Source organism: Periophthalmus magnuspinnatus, chromosome 17, assembly GCF_009829125.3.
Source record: "Periophthalmus magnuspinnatus isolate fPerMag1 chromosome 17, fPerMag1.2.pri, whole genome shotgun sequence".
NCBI lineage: Eukaryota > Metazoa > Chordata > Actinopteri > Gobiiformes > Gobiidae > Periophthalmus > Periophthalmus magnuspinnatus.
The window spans coordinates 22,032,770-22,053,906 of NC_047142.1; the positions used below are offsets into that span (position 1 = coordinate 22,032,770).

The 21,137-nt window shown below is 37.7% G+C and overlaps 1 protein-coding gene across 4 annotated transcripts in view; it reads right to left on the reverse strand.

The window, feature by feature from the left end:
* The window catches only part of LOC117385372 (microtubule-associated protein 4-like), a 59,146-nt gene extending 54,084 nt beyond the window's left edge, over positions 1–5,062 (reverse strand). For all 4 annotated transcript variants that reach the window (XM_033982667.2, XM_055228651.1, XM_055228650.1 and 1 more), the window contains exon 1: positions 4,958–5,062. The gene's annotated coding sequence lies outside the window, so the exon portion shown is untranslated. The remainder of the gene's footprint in view (positions 1–4,957) is intronic.
* Between the last annotated feature and the right edge of the window lie 16,075 nt (positions 5,063–21,137).

Here is a 21,137-nt window from a genome sequence, read left to right on the forward strand (position 1 = left end):
TCACTCACAATTCTAAATATATTGTGTCTGGAAGGGCATCTGACTTAATATGCAAGATTTATACATCAACCATTGCCCAGATAATCCAAATATTAAATGTAGCATAAAAGCTCCAGTGAACAAATACATTAAGCAGTTCTATAAAATCACTCACAAGGGATGGACATATCATTAATAATAAAAAATACAATACAATACAATACAATACAATTATATTTTATTTGCGCTTTATGTGTGAGCAACTGTGTCCAAGTAATTTCCCTAGTGGGTCAATAAAATAAATGAATTGGTATCTGCACAGATCGGTTATTGTCCCCAACTTGAAGATAAATTAAAAAAAAAAAAAACAAATCAGCATTGACCATCCCTTTCACTCCACTCCACTGTACCATTATCATATGTCAGGGCTAATCCTCGTCTACATTACTCTAGCGCAGGGACGGGGGGATAGTGAGGACCTTTAAATGGAGCTGCGAGCTGGAGGTCACCCCTGTAGTCCCCTGTGCCTCCCTCCCCCCCTCAGGTCGGATGTGGCTCCCTCCTCAGCGGGACAGAAAGACCTTTGTGGTGTTGGTCTGCACATGTCTGTTTGATCTGCTCACAGCATCTCCACCACCACGCGCTGAGGTCAAAGGTGACAAATGTATTTAAGTGAAACGGTAGAAACTGACACGGTTTGTAACATTTAAGGTTATTTGTTTGCGTACACTTCAAACTAGCGCTCAAACAGTTCAAAACACAAGCTATATACAGTTTACTTTGGAGGTAAAATGAACGCTATATGCAATGAAGTTCTAATAAGTGCACTGTACTCAGAATAAAGCTGCACTGTGTAACCTTTCTGGAGTGGAGTGTCTGCAACAACTCTGGTTCAGATGAGAGGCCAACAGATCTTTGGAAAGGCGAGCCCACTCACAGTAAGAATGCATGTTTTTTGTTTTTTTATTGCAGTTGAATAAAATACCTGCAGGTAATTCAAACGATAGACACCGTGGAACATTCAAGGCACAACAATAACATTAGAGACAAGCAGGTGATGGAACCCCAACTAGAAAAGTGACATAATCCTTCTTTAAATTAATGTAATTTCTCACCACATCATTGGGGGAAAAGACTTTCGATAAAAGGTTATATTCATTCACTTTGATAATGCACCTCTTCAATCAATTCACAGCCCACAGGCACCATATTGACTTCACTTTTGTATCCGGAGAGACAATTGGCCTGTAAACCCAATGACATATGGCTCAATACAACAATACTCAGAGGAGCATGCAATTTTTAGCAACTGGTTCTTAGACTGTGCCAAGACCATCTTTTTCACATCATTACACCACCAGTCTGCAGCAACATTGTGTCCTTTAGTTGTGGATCGTTAATATCAATTCATGGTATTATACCTTCAGCGGTTCAGAAGTATCAAACTCTCGCCACAATATTTAAATTTCAAACTTAATTTCAATGCCAATGAAGGTTCAATACTTCAGGCTTATATACCACAAAGACACAAATAAAGCATTTGTTTTCAACACAAAATAATAGAGGTTCCTTAAATGTTATCATGTGGTCTTATACTAGTTCTGATATAGAGCTAGACCACTCTAAATCTATTCAGGAAAGCTGCAATCATGTCTTATTTGCGATTTAGTTTAGTATCAAATAGTATCTGAGTTCTTTTTGGACATATCAAACACAATTACTACAAATCTAATGGGTTATCAAAGCCAATTTTGATACAGAATAATATTTGCAATGCCTCGCAAAACATGTCATGAGGCTTAAAATGATTTACTGCAACCACTCCACATACTACTGCTTACACAAATCCATGTTTCCTTTACACTGCAGCACTTAGGCAATAAAGCATCTTGTAACAAATAGCTTGTTGAGCACAACACTCTACTCATCAATAATGGAGAGAAATTACTTAGAGCAATAGAGGTCTTCCAAGCAGGGCATAAGAGTGACAGGTGAGTAATTTGCTGGTGTGAAGATGGTGAATCGTCATGAGGTATTAACATGTATTTAGGCCTGGGAAATATGATAAGTATAAAAATCCAGACAAATGAGATATATTTTTTGTTTTGTTTTGCTTTTTTCTTCTTCTTTGGGTTCACTTATTGTGAGTCCTCTTCAAAGCGTAGCTCCAGGAGTGTTTTGAAAGATTCTGCTCCATTTTTAGATATCATCCAAAGATATCAAGAACCAAATTTAACTTTTCAGGTAAAGAGTATGCCACGTGCTTGTCTCCATGGAGATGTTATTGCTTTGGCTGGCTTGTTCTACAGTATGGCACTGAAACTTATCTATTGCCATGAAGGCACAGAGATGTCGCCACCAGGCACAGATCTGTGTAAGAATGTATGCTTTTGAAGGTATTTTGGAAAACACCTGTTATTTAACAAAAATAAGAGAGACAAGTTTAATGTCATTCTGTGGCACATTCCAGGCAAAGCTATAGCATCTCCATCAAGTCCCTCATCCATAAAAATTACATAGTACACTTTAAACGTGACTTAATTTTTATGTTTGACTTCGCAAAACTGACTTCTGATGTAACTCCAATAACTTCATGCACACTGAAGCATTCTAAATAAACTTCACCCTCATGCTGAACTGTAAAGACAGTGAAAAGCATCCTGTGTCTGAGTGACTGCTGACCCACGTCTCGCCTGGCCCTCTGCTAATCTGGGTGGGATTGTTGCATGTAATCCGACCAATCCCTAAAGCAGAAATCATGGCATCATCATCACAGCAGCCATACCAGAGTCCCAGATAATCTGCCATACTTCCTGTTCACTTTCAAAAGAGATAGAATGAGTTGCATTTTTTTGTTTTATCCATGCATAACGGCTTGGATGAGCCGCGAAACGTGTTCACTTCTATAAAGTTTTTTTTTTTTCCAGTTGACAGATTTAACTTTGGCTTTTATTATCCATGCATAAATTAACTATCTGATAAATGCAACTATGCAAACTCACAGTGACTTTGAGTCACTTATCTTAGTAAACCATATCTCTAATAAATGTATGTAAACAGTATTAGATGCAAGCAGGACAGAAGAGAAAAATGACAATAACACCAGTTATTTTTGACAATAAATATGACCTACTTTTGGCACCATTATAGTTGGGGAGAGTGATTTGGTGATTTAAATTGTTATCATTAAGCTCCAGTTTAATGTTCTGGTCACAGTAGAACTCACTGTTGTACTAGATACAGATTTCAATTCCCTTCAATATTAGATGCTGCCTGTCATTATTGGGATAGAGATATGAGGGACCTGCTATATTTAGTCGAAGGTGTCACTCTGTGAGATTCAAAATGTAATTTTGGTTGTTTTCTCTGTCCACCTATTGCAGCTCTGCTGTCATCAGACACTGTAACTCTTCATTTCCTTTTTCTGCACCTTTAGCAATTACATTGAAAACTAGGTGGCTGTTCTGTAGATAGGACTGTCAACCACAAACAGATGGACGTCCTAAGTGTAATGTCCAATTCGCCAAAACGTGACGTCAACAATATCATATGGGTATAGAACAAATTAAAACACAATTTTAAACTAGATAGATTGGCTCAATTGACCAATCACTGAAATGAAAAATAAAAGTATAATTTCAAGTCATTCAGAGATAAGTAAGTGCTTATTTATTAGTTACATGAGGTAATGCAGGGTACTGTGTACAATGTTTGACTAAAGCATAATGCTGCACCTGTCAACCAGTCAACCTTTCATACTGATTGTGGCAGAGTGGATATACAAATATATATAATACATATATATATATATACAAATATCAGCCCATTCAAATTATTCTTGTGAAACACTAACAATCTTGTGTTCAGTTTTCACACGTTCACCAGACTTTTTACAGGGGGAAACCTTCCAGTTGTACAATTTTCAGAACTCTGTTGGCGAGGTCTGATTTATACTCTTTGTAGTGTTTGTGAAACTGTGAGTTCCTCAATACTGGACAATACTGGTTAATGAAGAAAGTTTCTTGTAAATCCTAGGTCTAATCTAGGCCTACCTATTGAGGATGCACATTCTGAGATGGTTCCAGTCCCATCAGTATGCAAACAGGTGAATTCAGACACATGGAAGTGCTTGCCAAAACTAAATCAGACAATTCAGAAGCAATGAGCTGTTGAAGGAACCACAGGGACGAAATTATTGGCAAGACTTTCGAGGTACAACAGATGAAAGTTCACTTTTGATGCATCTTTACACTCGGTAACAGGAAAATAGACTGATTATAGTTGTCTGAAAACGCAGCAGACAGGCAGAAATGTGCTTAGGTAGAACAATGTGTCCTAATCCACACAAACTAGGAATGGGGAGAAGGGGGGCGTGTATTGTATAACAACCAGCTTCATGGAGCATCACTTTGAAATGGGCCATAACATCTGAAACCTTAATACACGAGAGATGCTATTGATAACATGCCTGACTGCACTAAAATGGGTGCCAGTGGAGTTATAGTCTTTAACAAACCACAGTGTATTCTTATGATCACGTGATTTGAAAGCTATAAGTCAAGCAGGACTAGGCCACTCCAAATGACAGCGTGCGCTAAGAAGAGCCCATTGAAGAATATTAAAGAAAGGCCAGCACAGTGTGATCGGGACTAGGGTGTACCATTCGGACTGCGGCACCACCATAACAAAGAGACAAGGATCCACGGAGCCCTGCGTGAGGCGAGGAGCACCCCACTAAAGCCTAACACGCCCACTACCAGCCAGTCAGCCCGTGCCTCGCGCCTGGAAACACCAAACCAACCGACCATCGCACAATAGGCTAAATATAGGCCACATGTCTTCAACGAGACAGACCACCTAATGAAAAAGATATAATATGACCCGGATTTCATCATTCATCTTTGGGACGTCGTCGTGCGTAAAATGGCACCATGACACGCGACAATGAAGATGTTACAGTCGTATAATAGTTACTCACCGTTATTCCGCGTCCCGTTAGTAGTGTATTTCAGTGTGGTTCAGTCAGACAGTGAATGTGATGGGGAAAATCTCTCTCCACCTTTCTCCACGCAGACGAATGCCAGAACTCCAGGCACAAGGCCCGCCCACTTTGTGAACGCTGCAGCCAATGGGAGCGCGAGGAAGAAGAAAGAGCTTTGTACTCGGTTGCGGCGGCTCGTAGGCATGGATGTGTTAAGCTGGAAGGCGACTGGGATGCTGATGATGCTGACTGACTGGTCGTATAGGACAGGACAGGTTTAGATGCTATGGTATGCTATATAGTATTTTGACAAGAGTGGGTTCTGAGCACATTGGATCTTTAAATCTTGTGCTTTTGGCTATATTTTTGTGGAAAAAGTCTATTAACGATTAAGCTTGTGGATTTGTATTGGCTGTTCCTGTGCTGGTACAGTGAGAGTGATGCTAATTGCAGTCATTTATTTAATAATCAATCAGGAGAAAGATTCAGAGTCAAAACAAATCATTGGGTTTAGATGCATGGCCAGGCAACTTGTCAACAGAGACATTCCCCAAATTAAAATTCGACCTAGATCCTATACATCTGTTATAGGTCAGGACATGTTTTCGTTCATCCTGGTGCTCGGTCATTCCTCCTCTTTAAAATGTACTGAGGTAACTTCAACTTGCTCGGCAGCAATCTGTTTACTTTGTGCAGTAAATAAGAACAGATGGTACTTTGAATATTACTAAAAAGAACTGGCAAAGATATGAAGTTGAGGACAGCCATATTCACACAACCACTCACTTGACACCAGTGAACATCATGTTATAGAGCCTACTTGTAGATTTATTTATTCATTTAAATGTGACTGTTTTTATTTCTAACTTTTGACTTGAATAGCTCCCCATGTTATTCACCAAACGACTGTGCTGTGGCTGTGATCACATGACATGGGGGTGTCAGACAGGAGGACGATCTGATGGGGCTAACCCAATGACTGTCTGCGGCTGATAGAGATACATGGGTCTGTAGGATTAGAGAGGATTAGAGTTCCCATTCAATTTGTTTTTTTGTAATTTTTCCAATACGGCATAAAAAAACACTAGATATACAGTTCACAATTGAAATTAACGGCCATCTTGAATTTAATGTTTATGCCAGAGGTTTCTGTACAAAGCATAGACTGTATGAAATGAAGTCAGTGGTCAAATCATATACTTAAGACGTTTCTACTCGACCCAGTACATGAAAAAGGAATGCAACAACAAAATGTATGTCTATTACACATTTGTTCCATATATAGTCTGCTTTTCACTGTATACCACTGTCACCCTAACAGTATCTTAAAAAGTCAAACTCTTGTCTCATTTGGACTTCATTAAATTGACTGTTAACTGCATAACTTACACAACAATGTAACCAAACAGGTAATTAATATTTAAATACTGGATTTTCTTTTTTTGCTAGTGAGAAAGTGGGCAAATGTGGTCTTAAGTAGGAGGCAGGAAAATTTTCCCATTCAACTAGAAATATATTCAAGTTCTCTGTGGTAAAGCATGGCAAAATCATACACATTTTTAAAACTTAACTGTAACTAAAACAAAAACATCAGACATTAACATAATTAACAAAACAAAGGAAAACCCCCACATGTACCAGGCTATACTGTCGAATGACCTCAATGACTGAACCAAGCGATTTTTATGGTCTCCCCAGCAGGACAGACCTCCCCCAGGTAAGTACAATACTTCACACAGGTGCCTATTAGGTTTTAACTTTAGCATAATTTCAAACCTAAGTGTAACATTTTCATAGGCCTAAGTCCCTTAAGCAAAAAGTTGAAAATAAGCTATAAACCCTGAAATACTTAGAGCAAAATACACAAATACACTGATATGAAAAGTTAACTTGAACAAGTTCTGTCCTCCATATGGTCTGTCCCACGACCTCACCAAAGGCTTCAAAAATGGCCGACATTGGACACGCCCCCTCAGTCATCTGGACCATGTAGAGACTTTATGGAAGTTATGTACATGTGTATAACTAAAATGAATAGCTTTAACCAAATAAAGTATCTAAAAGTATTGAACTTGAAGGTGTACTATAACTAAACAAAACAAACTTAGGAAGGTTATGTCTGTTAATATGGTTGTTGTGGCAATATTATGGTAAATGAACAAATGCGTACATTAAATTAATTAAAGTGAGTTTAATGGGACAAAGGAACCTACTTTGTCACATATGACCAGTGAAATTGTATGCATACTCTATTATAACTTAAGACATGTATTATATTTCAAATACATTTTAGCACAACTTTATAACCAAAAGTGTATATTTTATAACAAATTCTAGTCCTACACCAAACTATTGCAAATAACACAATTAGTTATAGGTAAAACTATGATTGGTGAATGACATATAAAAAAAGATTGGCCCAAGAGCAAAAAAGTGTCATTATCATTAAAGCTGTAAAGTGGAATCAGCTGGATTTGAAGTACGGTCACTGTACTCAAAGTATAGTTGAATTGGTAGCACTGCCTTTAACATTTGGTGGGAGGAGTCAGTTCTTGGAGTTCACACACTGCGTCACCACAGCCTCACTTTCCCATCAGCCCCTTCTCCCTCTTCTTCTGGTCTTTCTCAGTGCGTTATGTAATTTGTGCCTGCATCATCTCCTGTATTCATCTCTGCGGTACCAGAGCTACACCTGCTCTTTTATTTACTTCCTGTATCTTAAACTCACGACATTTTACATGGTCAGTAAAAAACAAATAATGAAACTAATCAGATAACCCAATGTCTTATTGTTGGTATATGTTCACACGCACAAGAGAAATCTGATTATCACAAAAAACAGTGACATGTTTCAGTGAATTGGTGGATTTTTAGAGTAACTTGTATTTGAGAGAGAAACTACAATGACTTTTAAAATAACACTTCAACATTTCCACTTTCATTTATTTTGTCAAATCCTGAACAGATGTGAACCGTCAGAAAGAAACCAGATTATGCACATCACAAGTAACTGTTTACATGACATTTTAATAATCTGGCATTTTTACACAGCAGTGCCATCTGTCCCATGGTTTTAAAGAACATTTAACAAGAATGTATTTTTCAGATTCAGTTACTGTTGTTTCTTTGGTACAACTGTTGGCAAACGTAGACCATGTCAGATTTAATTGGTCAATCAACATGCTCTTTTATTATAGATAATAAGATTGTTGAATAAAGAATCAATATCTATAAATAGAAGAGGTCACAGAAGGTGTTCAAGGATGCAATGCATTCCCAAGCCCACACACATATATAATAGATGAAAATACTCTGCACTGCCCTTGACTCACTCATATGCCAAGGCCAGAGCTACACCATCAAGGCAGTCTACTGTTACCTATAACCAAACATCTGGAAATGTAAGCACGTTCTAAATCATTTATTTTTAATGAACAGTACAGACCAGCTTGATTGAGGTAACTTATCAATATCTGACAGAATACAAATTCATCAGATGCATTATTGATGGATTTTTTTTTATTTATTTATTTTTTTCAACATAAGTAAAATGCTCTTTCTCAGTTTTGTTAAAGGAATTGTATGCATGTTCCAATATTTATAAAGCACATTTTTATAAAACAAAACCATTTCCAAAGCACATATCAGGATTATAATAAAACCCCCAAAAGTATGCCTTTTGCTGTTTTTTATTATTGCTCAAATTAACCTTGCTAGTCTTAAAACAGTCAAACAAGTAAGTCAAAAAAAAGAAGCTCATAAAGCCCAAGCCCATAAAATAGAAATACAAATTTACAATCAATAAAATAATTTAAAACATTAATAAAAGACACATGTTCACTGCTGGTGCTGGGGTTTAGGTATTCAATCAAAGAGAGTCTTCAAGTCTTCACTGGCCAAGTGAACAGCAGATCATAGTGATGGTGATACAACACAGAGCATAGAAGTATAATGAAAATACAAGTGATTTATAGTGGGATATGTCATATGATATCTATAACTCAACCTTCTTAGTTCTTCTTACTTTTAAAGGAACTGATTTAGATTTTAAATTCCATAAACATGACCTAACCGTGTCCCCAGATGCAACATGTTCAAATCAAACATAGCTTTTACAAATAACAATTGTGATGTTGATTTATTCATGATTACAAACACGTTAGACATAATGGCCAAGTTGTTCATATAATTTCCAATCAGAAATGAGATTGGAAACAGAAAGTATTAACCCTTTCAACATGTGATGACCTATTTCAAGAGTGAACCCCTGCAGCGTGTGCACGACTTAGCAGACAGAGTGACATTTAATACACACTACATCATGTTACCAGCGGACAACAACTGTAATTTTAACATTTCAAAGTATTTCTATAGTATTAGTTCAATAGCTATTACCAGAGCAGAATTGGAGAAACCAGAGCTGCACGTGACCTTTTTTTTTTTGTGTGTGGTGTAAGGATTTAGTTTTGAGGTTGGGGGATTTGGGCCAGAGCAGTGCAGGGGGTGTCTGGGTTACTACATGAGGGAGAGTGGATGGGGGTTAAACATATGGCTGTGAGGAGCTGGAGAAATAGATCTGGAAATAAAAGCACAGTGTAACCTCTGCACAGTGGTCTTTGAATGTAAAAGGTTAGGTCAGTTTTGATCTGGCCAGTGGCAATGTTTTCTATATGTGCCATGGTAGAAAACAACCACTGACCATGTTCAAGTTCAGCTTTTATTGACTTTATTGGAGGGTCTGTGTAAATGCTATTGTTTTGCATGGGATGTTCTAGGCAACAAACATATCTAGTTATAAGCAGGAGGTCAGATCTGTGGAGAGGCAAGCCCACATACAGTAAAGAACACATGTATTTAAAGTTTTTCTTAAGCAATAAAACACCTACAATTAAATGAATGCATAGTGTGGAACATTGCAGTCAAAGTAATAATATTCCCATGGAGACGAGAAAATCTACTTGGGTCTGATGAACTTGTGAGATGTAAACAATGGGCTAATGCTTGACAGTTGCTTTTATTTATTAAAGAGTGCCATCTGGCGGGTAAACATAGGTACTGCAAATGTTTTATTGTCTATCAATGCATTTTTCAAGAACATTTTGAACAAACATTGCACATTTCTTGATAATTCAGTCACATTTCTCCAAGAACCATAATAGTCAGTTCCATTTGGACAATTTGTTGAAATAATATGTCTCATCTGTTTAACCGCTTCAACACTTCATCAGGTTAATTGATAAAAGAAGGAAGACACCATGCAGTCATATATTCAGATGACTTCATTGTTGTAGCAGCATAACAAGACTTTCTTCCAATGTCATGATTAAAATCCTGATTTATCATTTTAATATATTTAGAAAAACCACATTAAACTGTAGCCGTTTCCTTGAGTCCAATGTCTTGGTCTGGCCTTTCCGTACTATCCCTCCATCATCAGCCCATTCATTCAGGCTTCCTCTGACTCTTATTGTTTGTATGACTAAGACCATAGCTTTGTGAGTGTGCAGCCGCGGCGTATTGTTGAGTCATTTGTAGTTCTCTGCTTGTCACCACTTTCAAACTTTTTACAATACTGCAGCCTGAATAGCACCCAAAGGACTGTTCCCTGGTCACACGCGCAGACAGACAAGTGCTGTGATTCATGTAAAGTTTCCTCTTAAATGAGACCAGGAAACAAATTAATGCGTTTTTCCATTGTCACCAAAAGCATTAGCAGCATGTTAAAGAGGGGCTTACTGACATATGAGACATTAAAGGTAATAATCATATCATGAGGCTGAAAAATGGAGGCACGGAGAGAGACAAAGAATGGAAAATGTACACAGAAATTACAGGAATCATTTATTTGTAACTGAATGGCAGTGTTTTACAATGTCCCTCACCTAACAAAACAACAAAAATGTAATCTAAAAAACAGTAATTCCACTGAATATAGACTAATCATGTTCATGCTAGGGATTTTGTATATGATGATTGGTAATTGTAGTCACTTCAGTTCAATTCAATTCAATGTATTTTTGTAAATCCCAAATTCACAACAGCAGTTGCCTCTTAGGGCTGAACATGAGTTCATTTAACCAGCAGAGAGTTAGAAAATCAACAATGAAAGAGGAACAGACAAGCAAATTAATCAACAGAAAACAAGCAAATGGATAACTGTCCCAGAACATCCCTTGTCCTTAGACCCTCCTTCTCGGCAAGGAAAAACTCAAAAAATAACAACAAAAAAAAAACTGTGAGAAAAAGAGAAACCTCAAGGAGAACAACAGTGAAGGAGAGATCCACTCCCATGGACAGACAGGCTGCAGATGTGTCCAGGACTAATGCTCATCCATTTGCAGATAGAAATCAAGTCTATAGGGCCAGAGCCCACTCAACTAAGGGTCAAAGAGATGCCCACCCATGGCAGGACGTGAGCCACCCCATCTAGGCACGGGGTCATCCAGCCAGGCAAGGGAGGGTAGACACTTACATTGTGCTTTATTAAAGTGATATTTTCTTATATCACATACACAATAACATATCAAATTGAGACTATTTGATGGACTACATCTGTGGAAAATCATGGAAAAAATAACACACTCATATGTTTGTTCATAGAACTCGGGGTTGGAATATACATATGATATGATCTGACTGTTATTGCAATGTGTTGGAGCAAAACTTAAGGTTTTATTTGAACCATGTCATTAGCTGAAACTGGAGTTTTCTTAAAGAAACACGTACAAGTACAGTTCAACTAGTACCACACACACTGGCACACTGCAATCTGATCTCTTTCTATAATGTTTGGTTTAAAATCTCTTACTATTGTGTGGCCGCAGGAATTACCACCATTTCCTTCCTACATTTGACTGTGTGCATTACTGTATATGTAATATAATGCAAGACATTAGTGAAGATTAAAGGAGCACCTCATGGATTTGCCACTTTTCCTGTTGGCCAGACAGAAAAACATTGCATGAGGAAGCACTGGATGACAAAGACACTAAAGAACTTGAATGGTAATGGAATGGTGCCGAAATTAGGCTATTTTGTTCTCCAAGCAAGCACTGATGTTGCAATAGCTTATACGTAATTATTTTAAAGAATCCTTATCCTATATGCTTGTAGTTATAGTAAAAATGGCTGTACTGACGACACTCACTGCCAGCCCAGTCATTATTATCTTGGCCCATGTCATCAGAAGTATAATACTCCCTACAATGGAACCATGGCCAGACTGGGCAGCACTTGACTGAAATGGACAACATTATCAGAGTGTCTTAAGGGTTCGTGTCTCCAGGTGCTGGGTCAGAGAAAATAAAAGAAAATATATGGAAAAAAACAAATCTAACTCTAAAAAAGGCCTTCATTTCTACCATCAATGCATACAAGACAAGACAAGCCATCATACTGGTCCAAAAAAAGAAGCCTTGACTAGAATCTTATTATGTGAATGGTTTTGACCCTTGGCATATGCAGCTCAAACTCCACTTGGTCTGTGGTGGTTTCTATGGTGTAACAGGATTTCCTACCAGGGCTATATAAACACACAGGGTCCCCAGATCTCCCCTTTCTCCTCCTCCTCTTCTCTCCTGCCCTGTCTGCCTGGGCCTGTCCCTCAACAGCCTTCTTACCCTTTGTACCTGAGGCAAATTCAGATGTTTGGGTTTGACATCTGACAGGAGCTGAGACTGTTTGGTTTAGGCAGCACCCAGGTCTCACTGTTACAAGACAAATTTCACAGTTTGTCTCAAATAAAACAAAATTATTAGCTAGGATAATTTTGCACTCAGACTGAAGATTCAACTGCAGATTGGCCATGAATTTGAGTTTTGTTTATTTGAATTTTGACAGATACATATGCAACATATACAAGTTTACTATAATTTCTGGTTATCTAGAAATAGGTAATCCTTTCTGTTATGTCACAACAAAGAAGGTGGCTGTATGACCTGCCCTCTCACCGCACAGTAAGAAGATTCTGGTTTCAACACCCAGGCTGCATGGGCCTCTCTGGATGGAGTTTGCATGTTTCTTCTTGTGTTTCCTACGGACACTCTTTTACCGATCAATCCAAAAACATGCACAATAAATATAACCTTCCATGTGAGGTAGTCTTGACCAAGCCTCAAGAACTGGAGATGGGTTCCTTGGGGCAACACAGCTCCACTCACTGCTCCTGAGAGAATGGGTCAAATGGAAAGATTTTTTTCTTTTAAATGCAAAGATCATATTGAATATTTCAATGGAAAAAAGTTCTAAGATGAATGCCATTCCTAACATACAACCTAAAACCAGCTGAAACATGCAGCTCCTTCTCTTGACTTAAAGTAATGCAGGTAACAGTGTTAATGATGGCATATACTGATGCCATAATCAGAAACAATGTGTGTAGTCTGAACATGTAGAATAGTGGGCAGGTATTGGCAGTGTAAGTGCATACATTAGCTGAAGCAGACAGGGCCTCCCTCACTTCCTGTGTCTGTGTGGCTCTGAGTGTCCCACTTGGCCTAACACCTCCAGACACAGACAGGAAATCCATGTCAGCACTGTTTTCATTCAGACTAACTGACATTTGGATAAAATGTGACTTTGAACTATTTAAATTCTGTGTTTCCCCCTGGATTTCAGTGCAAACTAAAGTTACATTTGTGCTGTGTTGTTTTATTAACTGTTTGCACTTCATGGGCTTCGAAATGTGGAAGAATGTGTTACTCCAAAAGTAGGCACTGAATTTATTGACTTTGTAGTGCTTTGCTTTACTTTTTAGTAATCTCCATGCAAGCAAACTGTTGAACACAGTTGAAACCAGAAGTTTATGTACACCATATAAAAAGAAACATTTTTTTTTTTTCTCACCGACATAAAATCAGACTAAACTTTTTCTATTTTAGGTGAATTACCAAAACTATTTCTTTTTGCTAAATGCCAGAATAATGAGAGACAATTTTTCATTACTTTCTTTGAAGTCAGAAGTTTACATACAGTAAGATTACTATGCTTTTAAGCAGTTTGGGAAAACCCAAATGATGATGTCATGTCTTTGGAAGCTTCGAATAGGTTTATTGATAACAACTGAGATAATTAAAGACACACCTGTGGATGTATTTGAAGACACACCTGAAATACACTGCTTCTTTGTGTAACATCATGGAAAAGTCAAAAGAAATCAGCCAAGATATCAGGAAGAGAACTATGGACTTGCACAGGTGTGGCTCATCCTTGGGTGCAATTTCCAGACGTCTGAAGGTGACACATTCATCTGTTCAAACATTTATACACCAGTTTAAACGCCATGGGAATGTCCAGCCATCATACCGCTCAGGAAGGAGACAGGTTTGGTGTCCCAGAGATGAATGTCTATTGTCTGAAATGTGCAGATCAACCCAAGAATAAAAGCAAATGACCTTGTGAAGTTGCTGCTGAAGCTGGTAAGAGTGTGTCATTATCCAGAGTGAAACGAGTACTGTACTGACATGGGCTGAAAGGCCATTAGTTCAAAAGAAACATAAAAAAAGCCCGATTACAGTTTGCATACAGGGACAAAGACTTCAATTTTTGCCAACTATTGTGAGAAACTTGTGGAAGGATATCCAAAACATTTGACCCAAGTCATACAGTTTAAAGGCAATGTACCAAATACTAAATGTATGTAAACTTGTGACTTTGAAGAAAGTAATGAAAAATTGTCTAAAGAAAATCATTATCTCGTTGTTCTGGCTGATTTTATGTCAAACAGTGAGGAAAAACAGCTTATCTGTCTTTTTAAACACACCCATATCATACTAGTTTCTTTGATGTTACTGCAAATAACTCACTGTCTTGTGGAATTCCCCAAAGTAATTCACCTACTTTCACCTGGACAAGATACTAATACAGTGATGATTGTATTATTTAGAGATAAAAGCCTTTCATACCTAATATTCTTTCATCTCAAGTTATCTCAAGTTAGTGTCTATATATTTTCACAACTTGGATAACTTTGGATAATCTTTGCTCCTTCAGTTACTTTATTAAAATCAAAGAAATACATTGTAATGCAATTTAGACTTCAAACTACACTGTATTAGAGAGAAATATATATATAAAAAATAACAGCACTGTATTATTTTTCATAACACGGGCTATTAATTAGGGTCAAATGATTCATCTATGCACTTAGCCCATCATTGCATTATGTATGTTTAAGGGCTCCAACCAGAACCCCCAGAAGCTCCAAAAGCTATTGTTTATGCACCACCCAGTGAAGCAACCGGGCATTTAGTCCCTCCATTACCTCTGTGTGTTTACCTCCGCGAGCAGCTCAGAATAACCTGTCACTCAGCAGCCTCTGTTCGCCCGCTTCCTCCAATGGCGTGACTCGAATGGGGGCAGGGGGCGGGAGCTAAACTCAAACAGGATAAAACCAGGAAAACAAGATGTGACAGAGAGGTGGGCTTTACAAAGGACCGGAAACACAGAGGCATAAAGAACAGAATGGAGAGATGAACTGGAGATACAAAAACACGGATACAAGGAGAGTGGTGTTAACAGGATAAGAAAATATATTTAGATGCTTGAATGGGAGTAAAATAATTGTCTAGCATTGTGCGATGTTGGAAGTCCACTTTTAGAATCAAAGGCCATCCTGTGGTGCTTATGATATTATTTGATAAACAGGGGTGTCCAGACTAAAGACATGATGAAAGTTTAGTGACAACAACAGTTACTCAGAGCTTTTAGTTTTTATCAGAGGACTGACTGAGGAGGCTTTGATCTCAGCTTTGATCTAATAAGCAGCCGATAAACAATGTACGGAAAAGTATGAATACGAATTTTTAAAAAGAAAAAAAAAAGAAGCTTGACACAGGAGTTCACGATCAGTGCAGTAAATATTTCAAATGCATAATATTGCAAATGTAATCACTAACGCGGCAAGGAAACAGGATTATATTGGCAAAAAGGAGACCAAATCTGAGATGCCACCTACTATGTCACATGTGTGTAATTAATTTTGAATACAAAGAAGAGGGAGCAATAATAATAATAATGTGAAGTTATTGATGTTGTGAAGTTATTGGCATATTCTGTAACATTTGTCTCCATGAAGATGATATTGCTTTACCTGGAATATGAAATTATAACGCCAAGTATATCATTAAACTTTCTATTTTCATGAAGACAAGCAGGTGACACCACAGGGTCAGGTCAGTTCTGTGGAGAGGTGACCCCACTCACACTAACAATGCATGTATTTCAAGATATTTTCAGCAATAAACAACTGTAATAATAAAATACAAGATGGCAAAGTTAAATTTCAAACTGTGAAGCTGGTTTCAGACCCCAATACCAGTCACAGATGGTATGTTTTCTATGAGAACTATAATTTTATATATCTCTTTTAACAAAATTTAGAAGATAATTTTATCCAATGTCTGCTGCAAATATTACTTTGATTAAACAAGACATTAATAGCATCCAAACACATGAAAATGCAACATATATATCCACAGAAATGCATCCCTTGAGTGTCGGACAGTTCAGGTGGTAGAATGTTCGACCTCACCTTGCCTGTGTGCGTGGAGTTGGTCTATAGCATTTGCAGAAATAGTGAAAGGAAACCCAGGCTAACATGGTGTTTTTGTTCCCACATTTGATTTGTTGTACTGCGACTGTGAAGTAGAAGTGCGTGTGACAGGGGAGGAATAGTGAAAGTGGTCTGTCAGCACCACACCAGGCTCTCAGTGCAGTTGGTGTTTGAGTTTTGGGAGCTGCTGCCAACTGAATGACTGACAGATCTTTGAAGCCCTCACCAAACTGTAACACAATATTCAAAAACAGTATTGACAAAATATCTTTGGTTGGGATTTCAACCTGAAGGATTTTTTAAATGTACTAATATTTAAATTTGTCTTGCCACATTGACAGGGAACTATATGGAAAACAAGAACTTGAAATGGCAATATTGCAGTTACACAATAATAAACTATTTTTCCTAGTTTTACTTTGTTAGACAGTTTTGGTGAAGTTTATATAATGTCCAACAATCATGTAGAGGTAATTCTATGATTGTTACCTTAAGAAACATATTGTAAACAAGGGCCAAACCTCACCTCAACACAATAGTTATTACTTAAATAAAAATATATTAGTCTTATTAATAAATGAATTTTTGGATTGTCTGAAAAATGTACGTCTTTCACACAAATTATCAATGAAATTTTAGATGTAATTTCATGATGATGAACTTGGCTTTTATTTTTGGAATCAACTTTTTTCTCAACTTTCTTTCCACAAACTGCCACTTGACTGATGCAAAATTATAGTAAATATTTGTCGCAGGTTCTATCCCACCAAACAATGTCATAATGAATAATAAAACATGGAAACCTGTCAGCACTAAACATTAAACTAAACGCCTCAGTCATTGTTGTACATCGGTGCCATTTGCTCTGAAATGCATCCGACCCTGGAGGTTCAGAAGTGCTAAACTCAAATATTTAATAATTGCACAAACTGCCAAACTTTACGTGTCAGCAGACAGCTTAATCCATTATTCATATAGAAACCATTTGAGCTGTGACATCAAAGAGAATCATTCCACAGACCTGATGCAGATCTGACCAGGAACCATAGACTCTCAGTGGAGTGTTAGCACGCTAACTTAGCCTCTGAGGATAAACTGGGCCTTCCTCTGGAGCTGAGGGGAGCAGAGGCTGAAACACAGAGGGTGGAATGGAGTCTGTTAGGGCTGGTAAAGAAAACTACCCTGCATCAGATAACATCACTGTTATATTTAGGGTTAGATGTTTGACTAAGGGCATGCACAAGATTGAAAACTTGTGAACCATTTAGTTATATGTAAGTATTTGAAAAGCCTGGGTTTGTGTGAATAAATACTTCACGCAATAACTTATAACTTATCCCAAAAAAAATGAAATATGGCTTGAAATTATTATGATTTCTTCAGTTTTGCTGAGCAGACACCACTTATTGGGATTTTGCAGTTACTTAATAAACAATCTGTCAAATGTGTACTAATCCCAACTCATTATAGGAAGCCAAAGAGGGACTGACCACTCGTTCCTACCACCTGCTGAGCCCCACTTCAGAGCATTAGTGAACAATTATCTAAACAAGTACTAGACAAACCGCTAATGGAGCAACCAATTGGTCAATAAGTAAATGAAAGCAAAAATACTATAGATTTCCATTTCAATACTAACACACTTGAGTTCATGACTTCCCAACATACACAACCATATTAGAAATGTAGATTATATATAAATCCCTTGAAGTCCACAAATGGCTCGCGGGCCTATAGGAAACATCAGTTTTTGTGGACGATGTCATTTCCTCCCCTGTCATATTGGACCACCTTTAGCCTCATGTTGCGTCACCGGGCAGAATATAACTCATCTGTCATTGGACGCTGATACTAATGCAGCCCAGATGTGGCTCCCCCAGACCTGCTCATTCACTCTTTGTTGTCAGAGAAATACAGTACCCAGAATCCCCTTGTTTATTTGGGTTGTCATGGTGATTGGTGGTATTAAGACTGGAGGGTCTGTGGACAGGAAGTTAAAAATGAGGCGCTTGTAGTCTACTTTTTCTTTCTTTATACATACATTTATACCCAATGAATACTGTATTGGCTATGTTATTTTCTATAATAAAGCATGTCTTTTTCCTGGTAAATAAAATTGTTGTGCATATTTATATATTTTTTATGTATAGAGTTCTATTCAGACCAAGATTTGAATCATTGAAGTCAAATACCGCTGTACTATACTGAACTTTGCACTGCTAAAAGATTATGGACACATACAGAGGTGGGTAAAGTAGTCAAAAAATTGTACCCAAGTAAGACATACTTCTAAATAATATTACACAAGTAGAAGTACACATTTATGATCATTTGAAGTTAGAGTAATTAGAAAGATAAAACATGAAATGCACAACATCTGTTTTCTTTTCAAAGTAATGTACTGCAATAATGAGAAATAAAAGCATTTCTTCAAATCATTTAATATTGTCAACATAAATCTTTGTTAATTACAGACTTACTCACAGTGGGAAAAGTTACCAAAACTTTTATTCAAATACGAGAACTGTTAGACTGTAAAAGTAGTAGAAGTACGTAGTCCGAAAACTCTACCCCAGGGCCGCTGTGGTCACATAAGTAGTTTATCATCAGAGAGTATGGAATGAATGAACAATGCACATAAACAAATAAAGCTGATGCATTATTATCTGAAATCAATTTTATAAACATTGGCGACATGCTTTCCCTTAATGAAGTCCATACCACTGTGTAAATGATAATACCTGTTCCATTTGTATTGTTTTGAGTCTTTGGGCCACTGATTATGCATGTCTCATATTTATACCTATATAAGCTCAGGTATCCAGTGGAAAACCTGGTGGTCTCCTTCATACTCACCATGTGTACAGTTCAACCTAATCTTTATAATTTTGCTATAATCAAACTGAACAATCTTAGACTCATGTGAACAGTGACACACCCACCCCACTGCACTCCACTCTCTGAGATAAGTCTCTTCTAAACTGAAAGAAACAAGCTTTAAACCAAAAACAACTGTGTGTTTGTGGGATGCTCGGATGTTTTTGGCTCAAAAAGGGAAACCAAACCCAGAAACAAACATGGTCCAAACTCACGAACTCTGATGTAAGCATGATAAACCACTCAAATAGGCACTTACCTCAAATGAACGCCACGATGTAGGCTATTTGAATGAATTGTATGTTTGAACAAAAATAAAAATAAATAGACAAATCTGAAACATTGGGACAACAAAACACCAATGTATGTCAAATGGTTACCAGTACTTTTTAACTATTCAATATTACATGTTATTTTTGTCATTATGATTGGAAGTTATAAAGTAATTTTATCATCAAATGTTACTGATGTTCTGACATACATGATGCAGACAGAATGTATAAACCACTCGTTTCTAAACTGAGGCAGGTGTCTTCTGGAGTCTTGTAATCCAGGCTTCTCAGACCATCTTAAACCCTGCATTTAAGGAAGTAATTAACATTTGAGTGCTGCATTACATCATTTAGTCTGTCTGTATCTAGTCAATATTAGGCAAATTATGTTTTCCTTTTATTTATATTGTTTTATGGGCAACTAAAACTGTACTGCAACATGTTTTTTATTTATTATTATTATTGCTAAACCAGTTTAGTACTGCATTTAAAAAAATCTGATCTACCCTTGGGACTTGCCATGTCGTGAATCAGCCAAGGCTGTGATACCAGATACATGTTTGTCATATGCCATCTGTCAAATAAACATAAAAATACACATTTTCTTCATTGACCATGTGTCAAAAGTCTCCTGTTTTATGTGGAAGACATACTCCAAAGATAAGGTCCAGGGGGATTCATAGTCTGACTCCACAGTCTGGTCACTTACTACAGTCGAGTGCTCTCCGGGATGGTTTTAATCAGGGCCCATTGACTCAGTCTGCATCTGCCATCACCCTTACTCCAGTCTGAGGTCTGAAGAAGAGAGACCCTGTCAGAATAAGAGCACTTCAGTCAGATTTCAGTAATGCACATGTATTAGATTATTTCATTTTACAAATAATCACAGCAATTAATTCAACATTTGCCTGTAAGTCTCAGAAGATAATGTATTTTACCCATGGGTTTTTACCCTGATGGTACCATGACATGCTGTCGCATTTTATACTGTATTAGTGGAGAAAAGTGTTATATAGGCCTAGTACAAATTTAGCACTAATGTTGAAGTTGAAAAATAGTCTGGGCCATGTCTACAGCCTCAGGCTGAACTTTACGTGTTAAGTGGTTTTATGTCGAATTATAATGTGCCTATCATTACTCTGCTGGAGAGTTATTGCGTTATATTTGCTTGCACTATTCGACCTTATTTGAATTAAATTTGTTACATTGGTGGGTGGTATATAGGCTCATTTGACCTGGTTGAAGTGATGCTGCAGCGGGCTGGGCCTAGGAGGGGGCGATGGGAGGTGCAGCCGACCCTGAGCACAGCACACGCTCTGCTTTAAAAGTAAAAGGACCGAGGGGAGAAGGACTCACCACACAAAGTTGAGTGACACTGGACTTTGAGAGGACACTGGACTAACACGGAGGTCAAACAGAGCTCCCGGTGTCACGGAGCAGCAGCTGCGGGACAAGACCATCTGAGAGGGATGAAGTG